This window comes from Podarcis raffonei, chromosome 8 (assembly GCF_027172205.1).
Source record: "Podarcis raffonei isolate rPodRaf1 chromosome 8, rPodRaf1.pri, whole genome shotgun sequence".
Taxonomy (NCBI): Eukaryota; Metazoa; Chordata; class Lepidosauria; order Squamata; family Lacertidae; genus Podarcis; species Podarcis raffonei.
Genome location: NC_070609.1, coordinates 14,412,937 through 14,431,997, shown reverse-complemented (window position 1 = coordinate 14,431,997; position 19,061 = coordinate 14,412,937).

Genomic DNA, 19,061 nt, shown 5'->3' with positions numbered 1-19,061 from the left:
GGTTGTGGCGCTCATCTCTCTTTCAGACCAAGGGAGTCAGCGTTTCTCCACAGATAGGTTTCTGGGTCATGTAGCCAGCATGACTAAACTGCTTCTGGTGCAACGGGACACCGTGACAGAAACCAGAGCACACAGAAATACCATTTACCTTCCCACCACAGCAGTACCTATTTATCTACTTGCACTGGTGTGCTTTTGAACTGCTAGGTTGGCAGGAGCTGGGACAGAGCAACGGGAGCTCACCCCGTGTTCGGGAAGCAAAGAGGCTCAGTGGTTTAGACCACAGCAACACCCGCATCCCTCTGGGAAGAGACAGGCCAGCAATTCAGTCCCCGAATGGGGAGACTGGAGAAGCTTTAAGAGCAACAGAAGGGAAGGAGAGGAAAGGTGGGATTTTGGCGTTCATGAATACAATGTTCCAAGACCCCCAGAGGCTGGCTGTCACTTCCAGGCAACCACTTAATTTGAGGCAGGGGAGTAGAATAGTGATGCAATTTTGGTTGGAGTTCAATAATGTGGTGACAACAGCTGGAGTGGGGGGAGAAGCCCCTCATGATGTTGTATGGAGCCGGGCTTAATGGGGACTTACTGGATGAGCTGGCCAGGATGCACCCCCTCCTCATTAGAGAGCATGGTACAGGTTACTCTGCAACCAAATAAGCACGCTATGGAATAAAGGGTCGAATGGAGGGGGCCAGGCAGGCAGCCATTAAAGATGGCTGGCATTCCTGACATCTCTGCGCGAAGGTTTGGCATGCTCTGGATGTGTTTTTCTTGTAAATAAACTTACATAAAACTGACAGAGAGTCCTTGCTGCTTATCAGACTGCTTGCCCGCCAAAGATCCAACGAATTCCTTGCCCACTGCTGCTGCCACAGTAGCAGCAACAGCTGCACTCCTTAGAGACCAGATTTACACCTCCCCTCCCAAATCAGGTTGCCTCTTCAGTGGGCTCTTGGCCATTAGGAGGTGCTGCTAGTCTCCTCCAGTCCTTGTCTCCTGTGGGGACATATATATATATATATATATATATATATATATATATATATATATAATCTTTATTGAGGTCCACAGACCCATAGAACAACTTCAGAACAAAATACAGTTAAGACAGCCAACCACAAAAGAGAGAGAGAAACCGAGGCGGTCAATTTGTTTTGTCTCGAGCTTGATGATCTTTGTTTCTTTTGACTTCCAAAAGAAACTTTGCCATGGCCAGTGTAATATCATCAGACCTGTCATCCAAACAATATTTAATATGGGAGGCTTCAGATTTCCCCCACAGATTTGCTAGTGGGGGTTTGATCATTTGGTCCCTTGCTTGCTCGTACTGCCCATAATGCAGTAAGATATGCTTCATGCAGTCGATGTCCTGAGAACATAAAGCCTATTCTGATAAGGGATGCCTCTCAGTCTACCATTTAGCACTTCCAAAGGAAATACATTTAGTCTGGCTTTGGTAAATAAATGCCAATACGTTAGTACAGACAGGTTCCTAAGATATGAGCATATCTGAAAGTCGTACCCATATTGGATTCCTGCTGCTATTGGGCCACAGATTACATGGGATCGAGATGGCAGGTCTCTATGTGAAATGTTTCCTGTGGAGATCTTTATTCCTCACCCCTCACATTGTTCCTAATATCGATCTTCACTTAACCCCTTTTTCCCTGGAATGGGGAGGTACTATTTTGTGGTTTGCTTCAGCTGCCAACATGTCTTGGGCCAGCCTTTTTATAATTGAGTTTAAGTTTTTCCTGTATTATCAAGTCTTTTTTGGGCAGCTCTAAGATAGTACATATATTTTTATTCCGCGGTTTTACAAATTCCGCTCTTGAGGAGATCCCCATTTTTCTGCACTATAACAGATTTGTGGGGTGACTTTGACTTTGTAAGTTTTGAGGGCTGAAATCAAAACATAAGTCTTTTTAAAATTGAGTTTAAGATGCGGAAGCATATATAGCAGACAGAAAGGATGAAAGATACAGAACCCTTGGGGCAACATGGTGGAGCTTCACTATCAGGATTCAGTTTCAGTTTTCCAGTCAATGGTGTATCATTCCTGGACACTGCCAGCTCATGTCTCCTGAAACTGATGTACAGGCCAGGGGCATGACAACTGTCTCTCCTAGTTGCCTTCAGACAGGGTGCCATAAACAATTGTCGCCACCCCCCATTCCACTGACTGAGCAGCCTGGTGTGGTGGGAAAGTTTGTTTTGCTGGGCAGGTTGGGTCCCCAAGTTTTTTCTTTTTCTTTTTCGCTGCCAGCAAATGGTTAATGAATGGCAGCCTCTGATTGACCAGAATTCCAGGAGAGGGAGTTGAAAAGGAGAGGATTTGGAGAGACAGGCTTTTTGGTTGGGATAGAGGTTGGGAGAATAGGTTGGGAGATAGGTAGGAAGATAGGGAGTGAGAGGAGAAGGAGTTGGTTCTGGGTAGAAGCATCCACACTGGTTCTGGGTAGAAGCATCCACACTGAGGAATAGATCAGAAGCTAGAGAATGTTGTCTGTGAGCTTAGCATGAAGGACAGTGTGTGGTGTCCTGTAAGAGTAATAGGCCAGGAATTAACTGGGAGGCTGAACAGGAGAAATAGAAGCTGGAAAGATACAGTCTACTTAGGTCTCATTCCAGTCAGGAGGGGAGAGATTCTTCTACAAAAAGAGAAGACTCTGGGGTAGTTTGTAAGAATTCAAGTAATTGGTGTTCTGTGAGGTGGGTGCACTATATTTAAGTGAGGGCGGGCCCAACAGCACCAGGGGAAAAAGTGCCATTGTGCCGTTGCACCTGGCAGGATACTTTGGTCATGCATACAACAGGCATCAGTAGTATAATAATACTACTTCCTGTCAATTGTTTATTCCCCACCCCTCTTGTGTTTAATTGGTGAAGTCATATGACACTCCACCCCAAGAGTCCCATCACACCTCCAAGGGCCACCATGAAAATGATTTTTTGGGGGATTCACAGAACCCACCTGTGATGATGGCACACCACTGCTTCCTTCAAGTGGGCAGGGACCACCCACTTTTGCAAGGAGGCATTATCACCTCCCTGCCTGACCCAGCCAGCTGTCCCCTCTCTGCTAATATTCCTCAGACAAGAGGGGCGAGGGGCATTGTCCTTGAATGTTACCAACTGAAACTCATCCAACACAACAGGGCTAGACCGTGCACTGCACACTGCTTGAGATTCATCTGCAGTAACAGAGGGGTCAAGTTTCCAGTGGATGCAAGCAATTACTTCCTCAATATTTTTTGCAAACAAGTGACAGCATTGACAAGTCACAAGCACACTCCCTGGCTCCCAATGACATGCCCTCCCCATTTTCACCTTGGAGAATTCCTCACCCAGCCTCTCACCCTATGAGATGGCCACTTCTCCACCTCTCAACCTGGTTACTGGCACCAGATTGAGATTTCCCTCACCACCACTGGCAGCACATTAAGCCTTTTATTTTATTTTATTTTATTTTATTTTATTTTATTTATTTATTTTATATGTGATGTGATGTGATGCGATGTTATTGAGACTGTTGGGATTTCAGTTCCCACCAGCTGCAAGGAAGCAGCAAATTTGTTTACATCATGTGATGTGACTGAGCGTGAGACAGGAAGTCTGAGTCAGTTCTCAGAGTTCTCAAAGTAACTGGGTGGAGTTACTGGATGTCTCTTCCGCTTCTGGATTGATGCAGAGTCGTGTCGTAGACTCTCATGCTGGACTGCTCAAGGCGAGTAGATATGTATTTTACAGTCTTAATAAAGTAGCTGTTAGACTACGGACTGTCCTCTTTCTTCTGTGATGTGATGCCAGGAGAAAGTGAGTGTGCTCCTCTCAGAATTCATCAGTCTCTCTGGACTGAAGTTGGATTCCTGGATTCCAGCCAGAGAGTGACCTCCGGAGAAAAGCCCGGAGTGCCTGGGGATCTGGCAACGCTCCCAGGTGGGCGTTTTTCCAACAATTGGTAGCAGAGGATGGTTGCAGAACCATGGACGGCTGTTGGAAACCAGACCTCTGAAGTTTGCAGATGGATGCCAGTGCGGATTGATGGTCAAAAGGCTCGACTGGTGGTGCCAGGATGTATCGGATCTCTGCTGCTCAAGAAGCTGCTGCTTTGGAATTAAGCACAGCGAAGTTCCTCATTCTGAGGAGTTTTAAGCAGCCTGTTATAGCTGCTTTTCCCTGCCGGTCAAAGAAGTTGGGAGCTGATGGACTGCTTGCCACTAGCAAAGGAACTATGAGTAATCAGTGTTTGATTTATGAGGCTGCTAATCCTCGAGTCAGAATTGAGCAATTAAGATGCTCATAGACTGCTTGAACTTTCACAGCTTGCTTTGAAGGAGCTGACAGCTGTTTAATTGGAGCCAAGATGGATTCCTGGCAAGGGGAAGGGAAGATGCTTTGCCCCCCCGATCAACTCTAATTATTCGAGTTCCCAAACCCAGGGGGAGCTCTGGAAAAACAGAGGCCGGTAGCAAAAGTCGTGCTAAGCCTCAGACAAAGGCTGCTAAAGCTTTGTTTTTGCCAAAGTCTTCATCATCGACCTGGAATTCATTTGTGGCAGACACGGGCGCCACGCACTACCTTTCTGGGGAAAGGGGGTTGTTTTCCAAGTTTGAGAGTCGACATTTCACCATGAAGCAAGCTAATGGTCAGGAGCTAGAAGCTACTGGGTTTGGAACAGTGTTTCTTCAGAGTCTCAATTTTACCATTAACAATGTGTACTATGTGCCAGGTTTGGAGTTTAACCTGCTCAGTGTGTCGCAGTTGACAAAGCAAGGACTGGTGGTGTCCTTCAATAAGAGAAGATGTACAATCTTCAAGAATAAGAAGCCATTTCTTTCTGCTAAAGAATAAATGGACTGTATTTGTTGCGTTTTGATAGTACTGATTGTAATGATTGTAAAACTAACGTGTCTTGTTTAACAGGTTCAGAAGGTGCCAAAAGCCAGAAAGGTCCAACAAAGGTTACCAAAGTGTTTCAGCGAGTGTATGCTGATGTAATTGGTCCTCTACCGCTCTCTAGAGGCAATGCAAAGTACTATCTTGTAATGGTTGATTATTTTTCTCTTTTCTTTTTTTAAAAAATAAATTTTTATTAAACTTTTGCACCATAATAACACAAACCACAAAGAAAATTAATACACAAAAACAGAAAAGGAAAAGGAGAAGAAGAAGAAGAGAAAAAAAGAAAAAAGGGAGGGGGAAAAAGGGAGGAACAATAAACAAATAGACAATAATAACAAACTTAATTCTTCACAATCCAACTTTTTAAACATCTTGACTTCCTCAAATCACTTCCTTCTGAGTTTCCTTGTAATTTAAAAGTAACAGCTTTCGAATATTATTATTAAACTAAAACAATTTCCAATTATAGTCATCTTATTCACTTTTCTTGACATTCTGAATCCCATTTATTTAATTATAACTTAATTTGTCCTAGGCCTATTTGTTTCTTTCAAGTAATTTCTAATTTTTTATATTACAATATTTATTCAAATAGTCCTTGAATTTCCTCCAGTCCTCTTGAAGCTCCTCTTCTTTCTGGTCGCGAATTCTTCCAGTCAGGTCAGCTAGCTCCGAGAAGTCCATCATCTTCATCTGCCAATCTTCCACTGTTGGTAGTTCTTGTGTTTTCCAATTTTTAGCAAGTAATATTCGAGTGGCCGTTGTGGCATACAAAAATAATTTAACATCTTTCTTTTTTTTATAAATGTTTATTAAAATTTTACAAAACATAAACATCAAATAAAAACAAATATATCACAAAAGAAAAAAGGTAAACAAAGAAACACAGAGAAAGAAAAAAGAAAAACCAATTTTTAGTTTCATAGTTCTATAACCCTCTTTCCTGACCTCCTCACATCTCCCTTTTTTGTATTCCCCTTTATTCAATCAAGTTCAGCAAATTCTGACCCTCTTTCAAACCTCAATTATAATTATATACTTCACCCTATTATGTCTTCTTAGTCCCTTATACCACTTTATATACCTTTGACATAATATTACTCTGGTCTTACCCACCTTCTCTTTTTAATTATTTTTGCGTACCCCTTCTAACCATGTCACTAATGCCGTATTACCTTTGTATCCAACATCATTTTAACATTCAAACATTTTACAATGTTTCTGTAAATAGTCTTTAAACTTTTTCCAGGCCTCTTCCATCGACTCTTCTCCCAGGTCTCGGATTCTGCCAGTCATTTCTGCCATCTCCATGTAGTCTATCACTTGCATCTGCCATTCTTCCACGGTGGGCAAATCTTGTGTCTTCCAATATTTGGCGAGAAGTATTCTTGCTGCTGTTGTTGCATACATAAAAAATGTTCTATCTCTCTTTGGCACCAATTGGCCGATTATGCCCAAAAGGAAGGCCTCTGGTTTCTTAAGAAAGGTAAATTTAAATACCTTCTTCAGTTCATTATAGATCATTTCCCAGTAAGCCTTGACCTTTGGGCACGTCCACCAAAGATGAAAGAATGTTACCTCAGTTTCTTTGCATTTCCAACATTTGTTGTCAGGCAGGTGATAAATTTTTGCAAGCTTAACTGGGGTCATGTACCACCTATAAATCATTTTCATAATATTCTCTTTTAAGGCATTACATGCCGTAAACTTCATACCGGTGGTCCACAACTGTTCCCAGTCAGCAAACATAATGTTATGACCTATATCCTGCGCCCATTTAATCATAGCTGATTTGCCCGTTTCATCCTGTGTATTCCATTTTAACAGCAAGTTATACATTCTTGACAATATCTTGGTTTTTGGTTCTAGCAATTCTATTTCCAATTTTGATTTTTCCACCTGGAAGCCAATTTTTTTATCCAAATTATAGGCCTCTCTTATTTGATAATAATGAAGCCAGTCTCGCACTTTATCTTTTAGTTTCTCAAAACTCTGCAACTTCAATTTGTCACCTTCTTGTTCCAAAATTTCCCAATATTTCGGCCATCTGGCCTCCATATTGAGCTTTTTCTGAGCCTTAGCTTCCATTGGTGACAACCACCTTGGGGTTTTATTTTCCAGTAAGTCTTTGTATCTTATCCAGACATTAAACAATGCTTTCCTGACAATATGGTTTTTAAATGCTTTATGTGCCTTAACCTTGTCGTACCACAAATATGCATGCCACCCAAAAACGTTGTTACAACCTTCCAGATCCAAAATGTCTGTGTTCTCAAGAAGCAGCCAGTCCTTCAACCAGCAGAATGCTGCTGATTCATAGTAAAGTTTAATGTCTGGCAGGGCAAACCCACCTCTTTCCTTTGCATCGGTTAATATTTTAAATTTTATTCTGGGTTTTTTGCCCTGCCAGACAAATTTGGAAATATCTCTCTGCCACTTCTTGAAACCATCCATCTTGTCCACAATCTGCAAAGTCTGAAACAAAAATAACATTTTTGGCAATACATTCATCTTTATAGCTGCAATTCGACCCAACAAGGAAAGCTTCAATTTAGACCAAATTTCTAAATCTTTTTTAACTTCTGACCAGCATTTCTCATAATTATCTTTAAAAAGATTCAGATTTTTCGCAGTCATATTAATCCCAAGGTATTTCACTTTCTTAACCACAGTTAAACCTGTTTCATTCTGAAACCTTTCTTTTTCCATTGATGTTAAATTCTTCTCTAAAACCTTAGTTTTTAGCTTATTTAATCTAAATCCTGCCACATGACCAAATTAATTTAACATCTTTCTTGGGCAATTCTAAACCTGTTATTCCAAGGAGAAAGGCCTCTGGTTTCTTAATAAATGTATATTTCAACATTTTTTTCAGTTCATTATAAATCTTCTCCTAGAAGTCTTTCACCTTGGGACAAGTCCACCACATATGGAAAAAAGTACCTTCTTTTTCTTTACATTTCCAACAAAGATTATAACTTTTGTGATAAATCTTTGCTAATTTTACAGGGGTCAAGTACCATCTATACATCATATTCATAATGTTTTCCTTTAACATCGGACATGCAGTGAATTTAACCCCTTTCCTCCATAGCCTCTCCCAGTCCTCCATCATTATATTATGTCCCACATCCCTTGCCCAATCAATCATGACCGATTTAACTTGTTCATCCTTTGTATGCCACTCCAACAACAAACTGTACATTTTAGACATATTCTTATCATTAGTATCTAACAACTCCGTTTCCAATTTGGTTTTTTCTGTTGCAAAACCATTTCTCTTATCCATCTTATATAATTCGTTAATTTGATAATATTGCAACCAATTCACTTTATCTTTAATTTGTTCAAATGGTTTTAATTTAAAACCTTCCTGATTCTCTAACAACAAATCTGAATACCTCAACCATTTCTTTTCCATATTTAACTTTTTTGGGGCCTGTGCTTCCATTGGTGAAATCCATTTTGGTGTTTTTCTTACTAAGAGATCTTTGTATCTAGTCCATACATTGTATAATGTCTTTCTAATTACATGATTCTTAAAACCCCTGTGGGCCTTTACCTTGTCATACCATAGATATGCATGCCATCCAAATCGATTATCCAGTCCCTCCAAGTCTAACACATCATCATTCTCTAATTGAATCCAATCCTTGATCCAACAGAATGCAGCAGCTTCAAAGTATATCTTCAAATCTGGCAGGGAAAAGCCCCCTCTTTCTTTTATATCTGTAAGTAATTTATATTTAATTCTAGGTTTTTTCCCCTGCCAGATAAATTTAGACAATACCTTCTGCCATTCTTTAAAACATTCTTTAAAACCTCAAGATCTCTCTTGATTTCATTCCATAATTTTTCATAGTTATCTTTGTAAAGATTCAAATTCTTTACCGATAAATTCACACCCAAATATTTAACTTTTTTTCACCGAAACAAGGCCTGTCCTTTCAAAAAGGTTTTTTCTTTCGTCATTATCTAAGTTTTTCCCCCTAAAACTTTGGTTTTGCTCTTGTTTAATTTAAATCCTGCTACCTGCCCAAACTCTTGAATCAGCTCCAGTGCTTTCACTGCACTGGTTTCTGGATCTTGTAAAGTTAAAACCAAATCATCAGCAAAGGCTTTTAATTTATATTGCTTGGATCCTACTACAATGCCTTTAACCTCCTCCTCTTTCCTCAACATGTTTAACAAAACCTCCAGAACAGAAATAAATAGCAGAGGGGAAAGCGGGCACCCTTGCCTGGTTCCTTTCTCAATTTTGATTTCCTCTGAGACCACATTATTAACTATGATTTTTGCTTTTTGTTCAAAATAGATCGCATTAATACCATTTAAAAATTCCTGGCCAACCTCAATTCTTTCTAGATTTTTCATCATAAATAACCAAGAAACATTATCAAAGGCTTTTTCAGCATCAATAAACATTAACATTGCTTTACAATTTCTTTTCGTTTCCAACCTTTCTATTATATCAATTATATTTCTAATGTTATCTTTCATATGTCTCCCAGGCAGAAATCCTGCCTGGTCCTTATGTATATAATTTGATAGAACCTTTTTTAATCTATTGGCCAAAATGTTTGCAAAGATTTTATAATCCACATTAAGTAATGAGATTGGTCTATAATTTTTTTACATCGGATCTATCTTGATCTGTTTTTGGAATCAGAGTGATAAATGCATCTTTCCAGGTTTCGGGAGCTTTGTCCCCTCTTAGAATATAATAATAATAATAATAATAATAATAATAATAATAATAATAATAATAATAATAATTTATTATTTATACCTGGCCCATCTGGCTGGGTTTCCCCAGCCACTCTGGGCGGCTTCCAACTGAATATTAAAAACAGTACAGCATCAGACATTAAAAACTTCCCTAAAGAGGGCTGCCTTCAGTTGTCTTTTAAAAGTAAAATAGTTGTTTATTGCTTTGACATCTGCTGGGAGGGCGTTCCACAGGGCAGGCACCACTACCGAGACGGCCCTCTGCCTGGTTCCCTGTAACCTTACTTCTCGCAATGAGGGAACCGCTAGAAGGCCCTCGGCGCTGGATCTCAGTGTCCGGGCTGAACGATGGGGGTGGAGACGCTCCTTCAGGTATACAGGACTGAGGCCATTTAGGGCTTTAAAGGTCAGCACCAACACTTTGAATTGTGCTGATCTCTCAGAACCGGTGTTATGTGGTCTCGGCGGCCACTCCCAGTCACCAGTCTAGCTGCCGCATTCTGGATTAATTGCAGTTTCTGGGTCACCTTCAAAGGTAGCCCCACGTAGAGCGCGTTGCAGTAGTCCAAGCAGGAGATAACTAGAGCATGCACCACTCTGGCAAGACAGTCCGCGGGCAGGTAGGGTCTTAGCCTGCGTACCAGGTGGAACTGGTAGACAGCTGCCCTGGACACAGAATTAACCTGTGCCTCCATGGACAGCTATGAGTCCAAAATGACTCCCAGGCTGCGCACCTGGTCCTTCAGGGGCACAGTTACCCCATTCAGGACCAGGGAATCCCCCACACCCACCCGCCCCCTGTCCCCCAAAAACAGTACTTCTGTCTTGTCAGGATTCAACCTCAATCTGTTAGCTGCCATCCATCCTCCAACAGCCTCCAGGCACTCACACAGGACCTTCACCGCCTTCACTGGTTCTGATTTAAAGGAGAGGTAGAGCTGGGTGTCATCTGCATACTGATGAACACCCAGCCCAAACCCCCTGATGATCTCTCCCAGCGGCTTCATATAGATATTAAAAAGCATGGGGGAGAGGACGGAACCCTGAGGCACCCCACAAGTGAGAGCCCAGGGGTCTGAATACTCATCCCCCACCACCACTTTATGGACACGGCCCAGGAGAAAGGAGCGGAACCACCGTATAACAGTGCCCCCAGCTCCCAGCCCCTCTAGACAGTCCAGAAGGATGTTATGGTCGATGGTGTCAAAGGCCGCTGAGAGATCCAGCAGAACTAGGAAACAGCTCGCACCTTTGTCCCTAGCCCGCCGGAGATCATCAACCAGCGCGACCAAGGCAGTTTCAGTCCCATGGTGAGGCCTGAATCCTGATTGGAAGGGATCCAAATGGTCCGCATCCTCCAGGCGTGCTTGGAGTTGTTTGGCAACCACCCGCTCAATCACCTTGCCCAAGAATGGTAAATTTGAGACTGGGCGATAGTTGGCCAAATTGGCTGGGTCTAAAGATGTTTTTTTAAGAAGCGGTTTAATGACCGCCTCTTTCAGCAGGTCTGGGAAGCCTCACAGGGACTGCGGCGCTCTGCTGCCCAGGAGGACTCTCCTGTGTGAGTGTCTGAGGGCCCTGCTCTTGCCGCTTACCATCTACCTGGCCCAGGGCAGGGCCTGAAGCCTCACAGGGACAGCTGCGCTCTGCTGCCCAGGAGGACTCTCCTGTGTGAGTGTCTGAGGGCCCTGCTCTTGCCGCTTACCATCTACCTGGCCCAGGGCAGGGCCTGAAGCCTCACAGGGACTGCTGTGCTCTGCTGCCCAGGAGGACTCTCCTGTGTGAGTGTCTGGGGGGCCTGCTCCTTCCTGCCATTTACCACCTGGCCCAGGGCAGGGCCTGACGGGCCTCACTAGGACAGTTGCTGTTACTGCTGGAGGAGTGCAGAGTGCTTTTAAAATGTTTTAAATATTTCCTTTTTAATTTTTTGTATGTGGGGGGGTGGGGGTGGGATGGATGTTTATTGGGCCTGGGAATTTGTTTGATTTTATGTTTTTGTAATTTTTACTGTTTTCTGTTTGTATTGTTTTATTCGTTTGTTTTTTTTAAGGTGTTATTTTGTTCTTAAGGGGAGGGGTCAGGGCTGCCGGGGAGTAGGTCCCAGCCAACAAAATGGCTGGGGCATGTTCCACAGGGGGGGATGCACTGGGACAACCGATCTCAGTGATCACGGGTAGGAGGAGGAGTTACGCTAAGACCAGACCATGTCATTACAGAGGAGGCAGGTTTAGTCGTTGTCTGAGGACTATCCCTGCCTCCGGGTCTGGTCCTGACCGGATGGATACTAGAATCAGCAAGGGATACCCACATGACCTGAAGGTGCTGCTGTGCAATGCCAGGTCAATGATTCATAAGACCACTACCATCCATGACTTGATCATGGATGGAGGACTTGACCTGGCATGTGTAACAGAGACTTGGTTGGATGAAGCAGATGGGCCTGTCCTTGCCGCTGCTTGTCCACCAGGTTTCTCATATGCACAGCAACCCAGGTCATGTGGGCGGGGGGGGTTGCAGTGATTTTTAGGAAGTCATTAGTTTGCACCAGGCGTCCTATTGGGAAGACCCAGTTTTCTGAGTGCATGTTCTGGAAGTTGGGCAATAGGGGCAGTACAGGATTCCTTTTGGTGTACCGACCTCCCCGCTGCACCAAGGATTCCCTGCCCAAGCTGCTTCAGGTCGTGGCGGATATGCTCCTGGAGACACCTAGCTTGGTTGTCCTAGGGGATTTTAACATCCATGCCAACACGACCTTACAAGGGGCTGCTCAGGACTTCGTGGAAAGCATGGCCTTCATGGGGCTGTCCCTGAATAAGTCTGGCCCAACCCATAGCCACGGACATGCCTTGGACCTGGTGTTTACCTCTATGGATGTTGGTGATCTGACACTAAGTAAAAGCAAAATGAAAGAAGTGCCATGGTCAGATCACTTCCTGGTGCAACTGGACTTCTCTGCGACCCATCCCCTCTGCAGGGAGGTGGGACCGATTTGGATGGTCCGCCCCCGCCACTTAATGGATCCAAATGGTTTCCAGAGAGTGGTAGGGGATGCTTTATCCCATGTTGCTGGCCTTTCAGCCGATTCCCTGGTGGCCCGCTGAAATGTGGAGTTAACCAGGGCTATTGACTGTTTGGCTCCGAAGCGCCCTCTCCGATGGCATGGAGCCCGGGCAGCCCCGTGGTTTTCCATGGATCTGAGGGCAATGAAACAATTGTTGAGATGGCTAGAGTGCCGGTGGCGGATAACTCATTCCGAATCTGACCGGACACAGGTTAGAGCTCAACGTCGAGCCTACCAAGTGGCGATAGCGACAGCGAAGAAGACTTTCTTCGTCGCCTCTATTGCATCTGCAGAAAACAGCAGCAGGAGACTTTTTCAGGTGGTTCACAATTTAGCGGAACCACCTGCGACATCGGGGCCCAGTACGGGCCACATGATCTCCTGCAATGATTTCGCAAAGTTTTTTGCAGATAAAATCGCTCAGATTTGGGAAGAAGTAGACTCCACAGTGGGAGCAGGGCCAGGGCGGGAGAGTGCTAGAGTCCTGTCTAGTCAAGTTGTGTGGGATCAATTCCAATCTGTTACCTCCGAGGATGTGGACAGGCTGCTTGGATGGGTGAAGCCAACCACCTGTCTCCTGGATCCTTGCCCATCCTGGCTTATAAAAGCTAGCCGGGAAGGACTGGGCGATGGGCTTCGTGGGGTGGTGAATGCTTCCCTCTGTGAGGGAGCTTTCCCAGACCCGCTGAAAGAGGCGGTTATTAAACCACTTCTTAAAAAACCATCTTTAGATGCGGCCACAATGGCCAATTATCGCCCAGTCTCAAATCTTCCATTCTTGGGCAAGGTGATTGAGCGAGCGGTTGCCAAACAACTCCAGGCACACCTGGAAGAAGCGGACCATTTGGATCCCTTCCAGTCGGGATTCAGGCCTCATCATGGGACTGAAACTGCCTTGGTTACACTGGTTGATGATCTCCGGCGGGCTAGGGACAAAGGTGAGAGCTGTTTCCTAGTTCTGCTGGATCTCTCAGTGGCGTTTGATACCATCGACCATAACATCCTTCTGGACCGTCTTGAGGGGCTGGGAGCTGGGGGCACTGTCATACAGTGGTTCCGCTCCTTCCTCCTGGGCCGTGTTCAGAAAGTGGTGGTGGGGCATGAGTATTCAGACCCCTGGGCTCTCACTTGTGGGGTGCCTCAGGGTTCTGTCATCTCCCCCATGCTTTTCAACATTTATATGCAGCCACTGGGAGAGATCATCAGGAGGTTTGGGCTGGGTGTTCATCAGTATGCGGATGATACCCAGCTCTACCTCTCTTTTAAATCAGAACCAGTGAAGGCGGTGAATGTCCTGTGTGTCTGGAGGCGGTTGGAGGATGGATGGCGGCTAACAGATTGAGGTTGAATCCTGACAAGACAGAAGTACTGTTTTTGGGGGACAGGAGGCGGGCAGGTGTGGAGGATTCCCTGGTCCTGAATGGGGTAACTGTGCCCCTGAAGGACCAGGTGCGCAGCCTGGGAGTCATTTTGGACTCACAGCTGTCCATGGAGGCAGAGGTCAAATCTGTATCCAGGGCAGCTGTTTACCAGCTCCATCTGGTACGTAGGCTGAGACCCTATCTGCCTGCAGACTGTCTCGCCAGAGTGGTGCTTGCTCTGGTTATCTCCCGCTTGGACTACTGCAATGCGCTCTACGTGGGGCTACCTTTGAAGGTGACCCGGAAACTACAACTAATCCAGAACGCGGCAGCTAGACTGGTGACTGGGAGCGGCCGCCGAGACCATATAACACTGGTCTTGAAAGACCTACATTGGCTCCCAGTACGTTTCCGAGCACAATTCAAGGTGTTGGTGCTGACCTTTAAAGACCTAAACGGCCTCGGTCCAGTATATCTGAAGGAGCGTCTCCTCCCCCATCGTTCTGCCCGGACACTGAGGTCCAGCTCCGAGGGCCTTCTGGCGGTTCCCTCACTGCGAGAGGCCAAGTTACAGGGAACCAGACAGAGGGCCTTCTCGGTAGTGGCGCCCGCCCTGTGGAACGCCCTCCCATAAGATGTCAAAGCGATAAAGAACTACCTGACATTCAGAAGACATCTGAAGGCAGCCCTGTTCAGGGAAGTTTTTAATATGTGACATTTTAGTGTATTTTTCATCTTTGTTGGAAGCCGCCCAGAGTGGCTGGGGAAACCCAGCCAGATGGGCGGGGTAAAAATAATAAATTATTATTATTATTATTATTATTATTATTATTATTATTATTACCTTTTATCCTCAGGAATTTTCTGCATTTCATTTGCCACAAGAAATTGCTCAATTTTATCCTTATCTTCTTTACCTTCTTTATACAGCTGTTTAAAGTATTTCTGAAAACATTTTCTTATATCTGCAGGGTTTTCCATCAGATACAATGTTTGTAACAGTACTTTGCTTCTGTCTCTTTTTTAATTGCCAAGCCAACAATTTCCCACATTTATTTGCAGATTCAAAATTTCTCTGTTTCATCATTTTAATTTTCCATTCTATTTCCTGGTTAATAATTTGAGAAAATTGAATCTGCAATGCTTTAATTTCTTTTGGAATCTGTTGACTCTTTGGCATTAATCTTAAACTTTTCTCTTTGTCTTTTATTTGAGACAGAATTTTCTCTTTTTTCTCATTCTGTATCTTTTTCCTTATTGAGTTCTGTTGTATGAGGAAACCTCTCATTACTGCCTTACTTGCATCCCAAATGATTCTTGTTTCAACCTCTGTGTTCATATTTAGTTCAAAATAGTCTTTTAGAGTCTTTTGGGCCTTACTAATCATCTGTTCATTCCTCAACAACTCATCATTCATCCTCCATCTAAAGGAACCCTGCAGGTATAATTTCATCTCCAAAACCACTGCATTATGATCTGAGCAAGTCTTAGGGCAGATTTCTGTTTTAGTAACCTTTGGAACCAAATCTCTAGATACCCATATGTAGTCAATTCGCGAGAAATAGATTTGAATTTGAGAAAAAAGTGAAATCTCTCTCCACTGGATTTCGTAGCCTCCATATGTCCGATAAATCGTATTTATCAGTCATATCAAAGAAAATCTTTGGTAGTCTGCTGGAACTTGGATTATTCTGTCCCTGTGTTTTATCCATTAATGTTGATGCTACTCCATTCAGGTCTCCCATTAAAATCAATATGTAATCCATGAGTTTTAAGTCCAGATTCTTAAAGAATTCCACTTTGCCATCATTTGGTGCATAAATTCCCAGCAAAAGAAATTTATCGCCTTGTGCCGTAATTTCAACTGCAATGTACGTCCCTTCCTCATCTTAAACTGCAATTTGGGGTTCCATTTTTCTTTAACATAAAAAACCACGCCTCTTTTTTTCACTTTGTCGGATGAAATAAATTCCTGCCCAAGTTTCTTATTTTGGAGAATTTTCCTATGAAGTCTTATAACATGTGTTTCTTGTAAACAAATTATATCCAAATTCTGTCTTGCCAATACGTGATAAACTTGGTTCCTCTCAAAATGTGAATTTAGACCATTCACATTCCAGGAGTAGATTTTCAAAGACATCCTGATTTGTTAGGGGCCCACTGCCCCTGCCCCTGATGAAGGAGAACTTTCCAGTCCAAGCTCTTTTGCGTCTTTCTCCAAAAATATTTCTTTCTCTCCGACAGTTGTTATTCTTTGTTTCCTTCCTTAAAATTTAAAAGATAGTCCTTCCGGGAACTCCCACCTGAAGAAAATGTTCTTTCTTCTTAGGGCACTGGCCAAATCCGTATAATTATTTCTCAGGGCCAAAAAGTATGTCGGAATATCTTTAAACAGAATTATTCCCTTCTCCTCTATCTTTAAACTTTTTTTATAATAGTTGCCTAAAATAATGTCTCTCTGCTCTTTAGTTTTAAAAATCACCATACAGTCATGTGTGATCTTAGCATCTTTTTTAAGTCCAAATCTGTAGGCCTTGTCTATCCAGGAATTTCATTCTTCTTTTCAGAGGCCCCAGTATGCTGCAAATTCTTCAATTAACCAATCCTTCAAATTATCCCGCTCTTTCTGGGGTACGCCCCTCAATCTCAGATTACATTCCTTCTGTTTTAGCTGCTGAGACGCAATTGAAATTTAAGATTGTCGCTGATTTATCAGGAATTCTCCCAGTTTCCAAATACGCCAGTCTTGACTCATGGGCTGATGCGTCAAATCTTGTCTTAATTGAGCAAAGTCACTTTTTAATTCCTGTATAGACTTTTGATTTCCTCTTACTTCTGTTTTAATTTCCTGAAGCAATTGCAACACAGAGTCCTCAAAAGACGGTGACTTAGAATCCCTCCTTGCTTTGGTTTTTGTTTTCTCTGTCCTCTCTCCTTTCTCTCCCCCATCCATAACTTGCAGTTCTTTTGTTCAAGGTCAGTCTCAAATACAAAGGGGAGATAAGGAGACAGACAGTTTCTCTTCTCAAGCCTCTCCACCAGTCTTAATATACCAGTCAACAGTCTCTGTAACTTGTAATCCTTTCTTAATTCCCTAGAATTTACAATTTATATCTGGGGGTAGAGGTATTGTTTAAAAGAGAAAGGGAAAAGCCTTTGAGTTCGAGCAGCTGCAGTTACTTTTTTCTCCCCAAGTAGGAAAACGAAAGTTGAAAGTGTCCTTTTCTTTATGATGTCACAATGGAGTCTAGTCTTCCCGACTGAGTAGTCCGCTTCCACAAAGAAAATACCTCATAAATCCAAACTGTCTGCAAGGATTAAAACAATCTGAAAAGTATCTCCCCCCTACTAGAAGGAGGAATACAAAGGTTAACTTGAAAGTCTTTAGAAAGTCGTAAATTTTAGATCATGGCTTTGGCTAATGTAGCTGTTTTGTCTCTTAATCAGAGGAAGGGACTGACCTCCGTTTTTTTTTTAAGCCCGTCCTTTCCAAATGAATGTCCAAATTTTTAATTTATTACTCACTCTTTTCCAATCATAGTTGCTTGGAGAAATTGGACGCTCACGATTGCCGGACTCGGAGCTTCATGCGATGAAGGCAACAAGTCTATTCCCAAGTGCCTCCGTCTCCAACCCCACCCGCTCTCGGAGCCCTTATCAAGAGCTTACCGGGGGTGAGGGAGTTGTTCCAGGCACCGCAGGAACACCAAGTCCTCGGAATGCTCAATCCGAGGTTTTTAAGGGGTACCACGTCGCTCTAGCAGTTTCCCCAACCTTCAAAGCACCGGAGCTCTTTCCAGCGAAAGAGCTCACCCTTCCAGCAGAACGGGCAGCCAACACGGAAGTCTGATTATTTTTCTCAATATGTTTGGATTTACGTATTGCAGAAAACGCAGGGAAGCCTGAAATCTAGACTTGACTGTGACAATATTCTGTCCATCAGCAATTCCCAGGCACCAAGTATTCAGAGGCAAACTTCCTTTGATGGTAGAGGTAGAACATAGCCTTTGTAGGTAACTTTGCCCTGCCTGAATTTCTCTAATTATCTTTTTAAGTCATCTAAGTTGGTAGCCATCACTGCCTCCTGTTAGGGTTGCCATATCTTAAAGAGCAAAAAAGAGCACAGCCAGGGTTCTTATCTTTAGAAAATCGAGGATTGGATTTCAAACGGGTATAAACAGTGAACTGGCTTCAATTCAAGACAATGTGGATCAGGGCAGTCATCATCAAACAGATCAGCTGAGTTAAAGTATCTCTCTCTATCCTAACAATCTAACACAACTGAAACAAGGAGGGTTGAAGTTTTATAGAATGATTTAATTAGCTGTCAGTAATGATCTTGGAGTCATTGTATTCTATTCAGTGTCTACCAGTGTGTCCCTGGAACCTTTCAACAGTCTTGAGCTATGTCTAGCTCTACCACTGCAGCAGTCACCTGAGCAGTACCCTGAGGCTTTCATTGCACTTTGATTAGCAGCCTGGAAGATCAGAAAAAGTATATTGCGCTTTCCAATTCATTAAGACCCCACATCAAGTAAGAGCAAAGACAGAGACACTAGTTCAGAATATACCTTTATCCATCAAGGACCAAGCAACTTCCCAAAGATCTTGGATGTGATAGTATTAGCAGTTTATGCACATGTCTGTAGCAAATGAGGGCTACGGCCACGCACTGAAGAATATGGTTGGCAGTCTCAGCCATTGTGAGAGGAAATTTAAAAACCTTATCACAAAACAATTAAAGCACTCTGTTTGCAGTAGAATGACCAAAGCACTAAATTAGTTGTTCTGCTTTAATGATGGGCATTAAACCACTTGACTGGCTGAGAGAATGGCCATGGCAGTGATGAGATGGTTTTTTTACTCAACAAAATGCTTATCAAAAAAAGTTTGAAGAGGGTAAAAAGAAAGAAATATTGGAAGAAGTGATTTAAAAACCTGGAAAAGATTCAGAGGTGTTAGTGAACCAAGAAACTGAATGAAAGATTAAAATGTTAAGGCAG